The sequence below is a fragment of the Anas acuta genome, chromosome 2 (genome assembly GCF_963932015.1).
Source record: "Anas acuta chromosome 2, bAnaAcu1.1, whole genome shotgun sequence".
Taxonomy (NCBI): Eukaryota; Metazoa; Chordata; class Aves; order Anseriformes; family Anatidae; genus Anas; species Anas acuta.
This window is the reverse complement of record NC_088980.1, coordinates 145699880-145709644: the sequence shown is the minus strand read 5'-3', so window position 1 is coordinate 145709644 and position 9765 is coordinate 145699880.

Here is a 9765-nt window from a genome sequence, read left to right as displayed (position 1 = left end):
CCTTAAATTTAGAGACCTCATCAGAGTATATAGTGCAGTAACTGAAAAAGGAAGGAGGTGTTGCTCCACTTCTATACAGACAGAACTGGTACTTTATGTCTTCAGGAGGCTGAGAAACAGATGGGACTTGGCTCCCTGTCCATGAGACTGAGAAAACTCCTCTTTTTCTTTTAACCTCTCCAAATCCCAACAGTGGTGTAACCCCCAAAACACATCTAAGAAATTCAAAAGCTGTGTACCAGTAAGTCATTAAAATAAGTCCTTGAGTCCTAAAAGGCAGAAATCCTTCTTCTACAAGTTTTTTCCCTACATCCAGACCAAGAAAGGGGAAATGCATGGAATTACTTGTGCAAATCAGCTGCATCTCTTTTGAAACAGGTGGAGCTATTGGTGTTGAAAGAGTCTCTGAACTAAAAAGCACTTTAAACATTTTCCCAAACATCTTTCTGATGTCTGTGAATTACTTTTTTTTTTTTTCTTTTTTTTTTTTTTTTAATGTTGTGTTAACCCACAAACCACTGCTAAATCTGACAGTGCCCAAACAAGAGGAACATCGGGCAGGTCTAGGAGAATGACTTGCCCATATATTTCATACATTTATCTTCATTCTTTCTCTCTCTCCAGCTTTTGTGATCCTGACAGTTGCTTGGGCTCAGTTTTCACTGGCCAGTTGGGATGAAACTGAGTCTGCCCTTCAGCTGAAAAATCCAGTGGCTGGGTGGGCCCGGAGGAATGGCCCTTTTTTCCCTCCCTGCTTAAGCCTCTTGTGAGTAACTCCCTGCAGCTGTCCATAAACATTGCTTTCTGAATGGAGTGAGAGAAGTCTGGGACAGGCCCTGCTCTCACTGTTGATCAAATGAAAATAAATACTGCCGTCAGCCGTTATACTAAGGATTGCTGCGTGTAGCCCAATAGCTTTGCAATCACCTCTGTCCGTTTTTTCTAAAAGACTTCTATAGCATTAACTCTCTGGAACCCAAAGTGTTCCAAAACAACAGGTAAACTCACACCACACAAGGCAAACGTGTACTTGGCCAGCGAGCTAAATCCCATGCTCTTATTGCCTCTTATAAACCACACAATTAATGGCATATAGAGGAAGATACTTATTAAAACTGCAGAGCAGAAGACTGTATGCGTGGGAAATCAGAACATGTCTTTGGAGACAATGAGAATTTTACCTTTTGGGAAACTGTTTTTAAACTGAATCCATGTATAGGTAAACACCCTGTACATCCCTTTACCAACCCAGGAAGCCACCTGCTCTGGTTTCTTCTCTCATCCTGCTAGGGGCTGCCTCCACCTTTAATGAGTTGGTGGGTCAGCTAATGAGGGTTTTCTTATCTGCCTCAGGTCCCCATGGGCAAGCTTGTCTGAACAGACAACAAGCCACTGATACAACTCCTACAAACTCTGTGGCATGGGGAAATCTAGCCCCTTTCCCCCATACCATGGTCTCCAGTTGTGATGGTTTAATGCTGAAGGGCAGCCAAGTACCACCATGCTTCTTTCTCACTCCTCTTCCTCCAAACGACAGAGGGAGAAAATATGCCCCTGCTCCACATGGGACCCCTCCCAGGGGATGCTGTCCATCCCGAACTGAGCCTGTGGGGGCTGCCCACAGGCAGCAGCTCTTCAGGAACTGCTCCAGTATGTTCCATACCATGGAATCCATCCATCAGAAGCAAACTGCTCCAGCATGGGACCCCCACAGGCAGCATCTCCCCACAGACCTCTTGTTCATGCGTGGGCTCCTCTCCACGGGCTGCAGCTCTGGCCTGGGGCCTGCTCCTGTGGGGGCTCTCCATGGGCCGCAGCCTCCTCCAGGCCACATCCACCTGCTCCACCGGGGGCTCCTCCACCCATGGGGGTGCTGCAGCGTGGAGATCTGCTCCATGTGGGACCCAGGGGCTGCAGGAGACTTCCTGCTGCACCAGGGCCTCTCCACAGTCTGCAGGGCACTTCTGCTCCATGCCTGGAATGCTCTTGCTGCACTCACCTTGGGGGCTGCAGGGCTGGTTCTCACTCTTTCTCTCCCATCTGCACAGATGCAGCAGTGTTTTTCCTTTCTGCTCTCCCAGAGGCACAACAAGTATCACTCACTGGCCCAGGAGCAGGTCCCCTTTGGAGCTCTTTGGAGCTGACTCTGAGCTGACATGGGGCAGCTGCTGGGCTCTGCGCACAGAGGCCACCTCTGAAGCTCCCCCCACTACCAATACTCTGACATATATATCTAATACACCAGTGTTCTGTCTCTGTCCCACCTCTGGAGGTCATTGGCCCTTAAACGTGTTGGCCTTAAGGCTTGGCATTGTGCTTCCTTGACTGGTGTGGGCACACACAGCCCAGCTAGTCTAATGAGTATCAATAGTATTGTCTCACAGAGCTTATTTTAACTAAAAAGGGACACTTTTAGCCTGCTGTCTGTCTCAGACAGAGGATCTGAGGAGGGAGCAGCCTTGCCCAAGGGCATGGTAGCAAGATGATGGGAGTAGACTGGCCATGACAATGTCCTCAGCTGGCACCACCAGGGCTGGCCAAGGATGTCTAGCCACAACCATATCCATATTTTTCAAACCCAAATGTAGGATGTGAAAGCAAAGCTTTTTTTTTTTTCTTTTTTTTTTTTTTCCAGAACCATTCTTGCTTTCTCTTTGATCTTTCCAGCTCTGCTGTCATCTAAGCTTTTCTGCTTGGTTTCTTTTTTAAAAACAGGATGAACTGTTTTAGCACTTGAAAGTTTTCTCTTGGCTTGTCTTTTTCTTGTCTAAATTCTGTAGAACAGAGATCACACATGGTGCAGAGATTTCTGTCTGACACATATATGAAGAAGCTTCATTCCCCCTCCATTTCTACTCATCTTTTTCAACATCCTTGATTACTAAAAAACTTTCAGTAAGAACCTGAGATCTATATTTTCTAAAATACAGGAACAGAAACACTGGTCTAAGCTCATGGGGTCTATTAAGCTGACACTGACTGTATTTAACAGTAACCCAGAATAAATGCATATAAAAAGAATAAAGAAGAAGGGGAAGTGTATCATGAGTTACCGATATCCACTTGCAATATACTTAGATATTCCAGCTCGTATCCTCCATTAGTAAAGCAAATACATCAGATAAGTTTGGTCACATCTCTTTCATGGGTTGCTTTTAAAATTTGATTTTATTTCAGAATTCAAGTAGAAATAAAACCTTAATGTTTCTCTTGCGAAACAGTGTTGTCAAAACTTTGCTTCTTGGGTTCTCAAGCTTTTCTACAAACCCTGTATGCCCTTCTTTCCCACAAAGACCTGAAATTGCTTCTGAATGAAAGGCAATTGAAACAAATACATAACCACAAAGCGTTTTCCAACTGATGCAATGCCATCTTCTGATGAATTCTCAATGCTGAAGACATTCCAGGTGGTCCTAATGCTGGTAATCCTATCTTTACCTTTGTGTCTTAATGGGCTGTTGAGTAGATATCTATTACAATTTCTTTCAGTGAACTCTTTGGTGTATTAATTGTCTTCATACACAAATAAAGCAGATAAAAAAATGGGATTCAGATCTTGATAAGAAGTCTTATATATGGCTGCAAGAGAACTAATGAAAAATAACAGAAAAAGAAAAAAAAAAAAAGAAAGAAACAAGCTGAGTGGAATTATGAGATTAAAGTGAGGTTGTTATATTTAAAGCTTACAGTGTTGCCAGAAAATGTGGCAGAAAAGTCCATAAATCCTTCAATCAAATCCTTCTAGGATGTTGCAATTACCTCACTTTCCTGAAAACCTAGTTAATTTTGTTTGTAAGAGTGGATATTTGGTGTATTTGACTTCACCACCTTACAATAGTCTTATTGTAAACAATACTTTTTCTTTGATAATGTGTAACTTCTGAAGAGTTCACAAAACAAAACTAAAAAAAAAAATTCCTCCAGAAACTATATCATTTCTCATCACATGACACATGCACAGGACACCAGCAAGGTTAGAATTATTAGTTCAGAGCCCAAAACGAGTCCCCAGAAAACTGATAGCATTTGTAGACCATGCAAAAACCCTGTAATCTTAAATATACCTTGCAGCATGAACCCTGCTTCAGTGGTTCAGTGTCTATGCCCAAGTCTACGCTGCAACTGCTCAAACTACAAAATTACAGGAAATTTCCTTTTGGTCATTATATTGAGCTCATTTTACTGCTGAGATCTCCAGGTGATTTAAGTGAGATACTTTCAAAATTCTGACATTATAATAAGCAGATAGCAGACATGCTGCATGAAAAAATAACCCCAGATATTAATCTCTTGTGGAGTCTAAAACAATTATAAATGGGACCTTAAAATAGGAATGGTTAGCTTTCCTAAACAAGGAGTCAACAATCTGTCCTGTATAGTTTATATTCTCACTGGATGTCAGTGGCTGTGAAGCTGTGATTAGACAGATGACATTAAAGCTAAGATCATTTTTGCTTTTATAAAGAGAGCAAGGCATTGTCTTTGAACAAAAGCAAATCAATGTCCAATGAACATCTCCTTGTCTCTGTCTTTGTTGTTCTCAGTGTGCAACAGTCACTTTGAAGCCTCATTTAACTACAGAGGCACTTGTGTGAAGAGTAGCCCGCAGGACCCTGCGATGGTGATTAGTCTTTGTAAACTCCTGGATCCTTTGTGCCAGACCTTCAACATGACAGTTCAAATGGGTTAGCAGTTCACTCTCACTTAATTAATCCCAGATTTTGTTCGCGTAGCACACGTCGTTGGTGGCAGGACTTCCAGGCCGGACTGCATAGGTATGAAATCAGCTAACAATGACTTCATTTTTCTTGGTGATTCTCTGTAAAGGAGGCCTTAGCTTAGCAAATAAATATACACATACATACATACATAAACAAAACAAAAACAAACAAAAACAACACTCCCTCCAAAAGCAAGCAAAAATAACCCCAAACACACAGATACTTTCCAGAATCAATACCAAATTAAAAAAAAAAAAAAAAAAAAAAAAAAACAACTTTCACATTTCTGCTTTGTGTTGTTTACAAGACCTAGAGTTTTGGATTGTCAGAAATATAAAACCTTTTTGATTTTATTTTAATATAGAGTCAATATTACAAGACATTGAGCTGTTTCAAAAACTGTCCCAAAAATCATTGCCTGTCTTGTCCTTCTACCATTTCTTTTATTTTACTCTGCATGCATTACTTGTTTATTGAGAGAATTCCATTTTATTGGAAGTACCTTGAATCTCTAGCACTGTGGTCTGACAGAAGACATCCTATGAACGTTTTTCCTTTCCAAACAGTTGCTCAATGCAGGAACTGAGCTGTGATTTGTGAAAGTGAACAATTTCTTTCTCAAACTGCGTAATTAGAGGTTGAAAGCTTGCCCTTAGTGAAGTATCAGTCAGGAAAAACTGGAGGTTTAAAAAAGACCACACAAACCATTGGTTACATTTTTATTGTAAACCAGGAAGTATTAAAGTTGGAGCAAGATTTTTCAAATGAAAAACATAGATAGAAGCAACACATATTTAAACACCATTGATGTACAGAGGATACAACATTACCTTCTTTATGTCTGTACCTCTTCCACTGGTGCTTTAAAGATCTTGGATGAGATCATCTTGTGGTGAAACAGAGCTTTCCAAGGCTTAATCCGGTCAAACCAGGGGGTAGACAGGTGGGTAAACAAAAATGCTTTGAAAAATTCTGCAGGATTAGTATAAAATGCCTTTACAGTAAAGGTGTAGAAGTAGAAGTGTAGTTAATCTAAAGGCATTGGTTCATTCAAATAAATTGGTTAATTTAGGGATTTCTTTAGGAATGCTTATTAATTTCTTGATCATGCTAATGCCATCATGCACAGCAACTCCACAGTCTGTCTAACTCTTATGGACAACAAGCTGACTGCAATTGTACATGCCTTTGCTGTCTGGTTGTGTGTGTGTATTATCACATCCCAGAACATCTGGGCATTAAGGTATTAAGAGGTAGGAAAATTCTGCAGGCTCTTCAAGTTGGAGAACATTTCTTCAGGAATGCAGGTCTTGATAAGTGAAGGGTCTAAATTCCTATGTTTCAGCATACCCTAAAAATCTTTAAATATTTCAAAGGCACATGGTTGATGATCCTTTTAGCACAAAAGATCTTTCTCTCCCAGGACAAAATGCTACACTTCAGCCTAAGCTACACTTTTGTTTAAGAGGCAGGAATGAACTCCCCAAGTAAGAAAAGATCTTTATAGGGTTCACTGTATTTTCTCCACCTGCCCTTTAGAGAGGTACAATGCATTCAATGAGAGGAGCAAATACACTAGGCATTACAAAGCCAAAAACTGCATATTATCCTAACTGTTCTCCTGAAGGATGAATTCTATTATATATTGTAGTATTAGTTCTGCCACTTAACATACAACCGGTGGATGCTTAGACACTAAGACCATATCTCTAATAAAAAAATAAATGTGGCCAGGACTCTTGTCTGGCAGTGAGGCCACCTGGCATGGAGCACTGCCAAAATCAATACTACTAAATTTTATTAAATACTGCATCAGTATATTAAAATCTCTTTCTCTACAAAACAGGGTGACTGCCTATGGGGAATGGCTCCTGCCATGTGCTAATCTCACAAACATGCATGGGAACAATTTGAGAAACTGCTGACATGGGCCAAAAATATGCCAGAACCTTCTATTATAATTTAAAACTATAGAAGATTGACTTGCAGGGCCTGGGAATATTCCTTCACACTGTTAAATTTATAGTATAAGTGTAGCCTGAAGAGATGAAGGCAATATAAGGAACTATGAAAACTAGGATAACTGATCTATCCTGGGAATCTGGACAATTCAGTCTGATGAGGTAACTCATCCAATTATCTACAGACTTACATTAAATCTAAGCCTTATTAAATACATTGTCCTATAAAACTTTTTAGTGGTGAAACTGTAATTTACTATTTCCCAGTTATTCCACAGTTAATTTTAAAGTACATTTTCCTTAGGCTTAAAAAGAAGAAATGTTGCCTTTATAAAGTAGGGATTGGCAGATAACACAAGGGTATATCAGACCACTGGGAGCAGATGCTAGCTTCACTAAAGACAGGTGGAATTACAGATGTTAGAATCAGTGAGCTGAGGTGTTCTTCTATTTACACACATGAACTGTGTTCAAATTTGAGTTTTTAATTCAGAGCCTTTTTGCACCCCTATTTCCTGAATGTTAGAGTAGTCTTACTTTATCTGAAAGAGTATTTAGACTGGTGTTTGTGTTGAAAAGTAGGGAAATAATTGTATTTTATCAGGTTCATATTTCTATTTATACTATACATTACTAAGTATAGAAGATAGTGTATATGAAGTAGCATCAAATACATTGTTTTGTTTGGATACACAGTGCTCTTTGTGTGAAAATATACACTATTTCTCTTCTTAACCATGAGATGTAACAAGACTTTATGAGCTTACTGTTTTTAAAGGAGGAAATAAAATGCATTAAAACAAGGAAATACTATTTCATCTGGCTATGTGTTGCAGATCAGGAAAAAAAGACCAAGTTAAACCCTGTAAATTTATACCTTTACATCTTCAAACAAAAACAATTTTTTCCTTCTGAGTCAATTATATTGTTTGCTGTGTAATGTTATCACTAATAGTCATTGTGTGTTAGCAAGAGAGGCCATGAGTGGGTTCAAGCAATAGACACTTTTGTGGTTTCTGTTGTTAACAATCTGTCAGTCAGGAACCTAAAACAGCACAAGGAAAGAAAGAGAGAAAGAGAAGAAAGAGAGAAAGAAAGGAAAGAGTGAAGGAAGGAAGGAAGGTTGGTTGGTTTAATATAGAGACACAAATTAAAAGCAGCAAAAAAGAATGAAAAGAGACCAGGATTTAAGGAGGAGAGATGAAAGTAAAAGAAAAGACAAACATACACAGCTAAGGCCAGAGTGCAAGTCCTTTCAAGTCCTCATTAACCCCACAGTAAAGAGGTTCCTGTGAACATTTAGCCTTTTCATTGAGCTCTGCTTTTTCGGAGACAAATGTCAGCTGTGAAACACAGAAGGTGACACACAGCAGTCACCCTCTAAAACCTCTTTCATATAGTGCAAGCCAAATCCTCCATGATGTTTCGGCTCCACAAGCTGACACACTGCTGCGAACTCTATGTTAGACCTGTGTGTAGATGTGAAAATTACATCCACATCTGTGTAAGCAGCCATGGGAGAACTGGTAAACCAATTCCCCTGTTATTTCTCAAGTTGCTGAAGTGTACTTGTGATTGTGGAAGGTGTACGCTTCCTCAGGGCTTACTGCTTTGAAAACCTCCAGGGAGAACATGACTTCCTCATTCATCTTTGAGGGCCTTAGGAGCAAGTGTCATGAAATTGGATGATGGCACCACAGCCTAGGAGGCCTCTTTCTTGTAGGCACTGAGTCAGCATCCAGGCACTCTGTTGGGCTCTCTCAAGAAGTGCTTAAGCCTTGTGAATTAATGTTAATTTACAATTTAATACAATTTAATTCTAATTTACGAGTTAATACATTAACTTGCAAATTAATGGACTACCCCATTAACTTGAGTATGGCTTATCATAGGCCTGAAGCTGAGCAAAACCTTGAGAGGGCCAGAGTTTGTTGGGAGCCTTGTAGCACATATCCTTGACAGAGTCTGAAGCCTTTTGAATTTAAAAAGTCCCTTCCCAGGGAGAATTTTCAAAAAACTCTGCAGATAGGTTTGATATAGGGTGTTATATGATTTAGGAGGGACAAACACAGAGTGATATTTACAAGAGCTCATGGAAATCATAAGAGAGTTTTGTTTACTAAAAGTTCTTTCCTTGCCAATAGTAGTTAGCTTGTTCATTCTTCATTTATTCATGCTAAGGAAAAAAAAAAAAAAAGAAGAAAAAAAAAAAACACTACATAGCCAGTTATTTAGGAAGGTCAAATGTGTCCCAGCCTAAACTGTGAATTTCTTAAGTAACAGGACATGTCACAAAAATGACATCAGTGCTTCTTTTCAGTCCCACCCAATGATAATGAGAAGCCGTTTGAACAATTTCAGCAGAGCGAAATAAACAAAGGATTTAGTGTAGACCCTATAGGGAGCTTGCTCCAGCAAACCTGTAGTCAGCCAAATAGCTCTTTTTCAGACCAGAAATCCTACTGATATTTCCTTATTCAGCAAATAGAGAACATTTGGATTACTGCAGTAATGAGCATGAACAGGATCAAGTTAGAGCAATCAGTCCACATTTCTCTTTACAGTGACTGTCACCACACAGAAGACAGCTGTCATCTTTAAATCTTGCTTTAGTGAGAATCAGATACAACTTTTGTGGTAGGGAAGAGAAAAAGGCAGCTGCCATAAGTACTTCCCAATTATTTTACTAGCAAACAATACAGGGAGAGAACAACAGGGGACAATAAAAACATTCCCAGGAGAAACTATAGGAAAATGTTCTTTGTAACAAGGAAAATGTAAGCACTGAACTTGGAGGAAGGGATCCTCTTTCTACAGGGATGAGAAGCAAATGAAAGGAGTCTCTGAAGTGGAAGCACATGTGCGTACCGGGAGAGCTGATGTCACTGGGCAGCGCAGCTTGGCCTCCGTCAGCCAAGCACGTCCTTGTGCAGGCAGCGAGGGAGGGTGTGAGAGAGAGCCCTGTCTATGGCTGAGGTGAGGTGATGTCAACAGCTTGGCTCCCCTGTCCTTTGGTCCACACCAATACAAGAAGGTCGTAGCATGGGATGGCCCCTGGGTAAAGGTTCTCCTGCTCTGCCCCC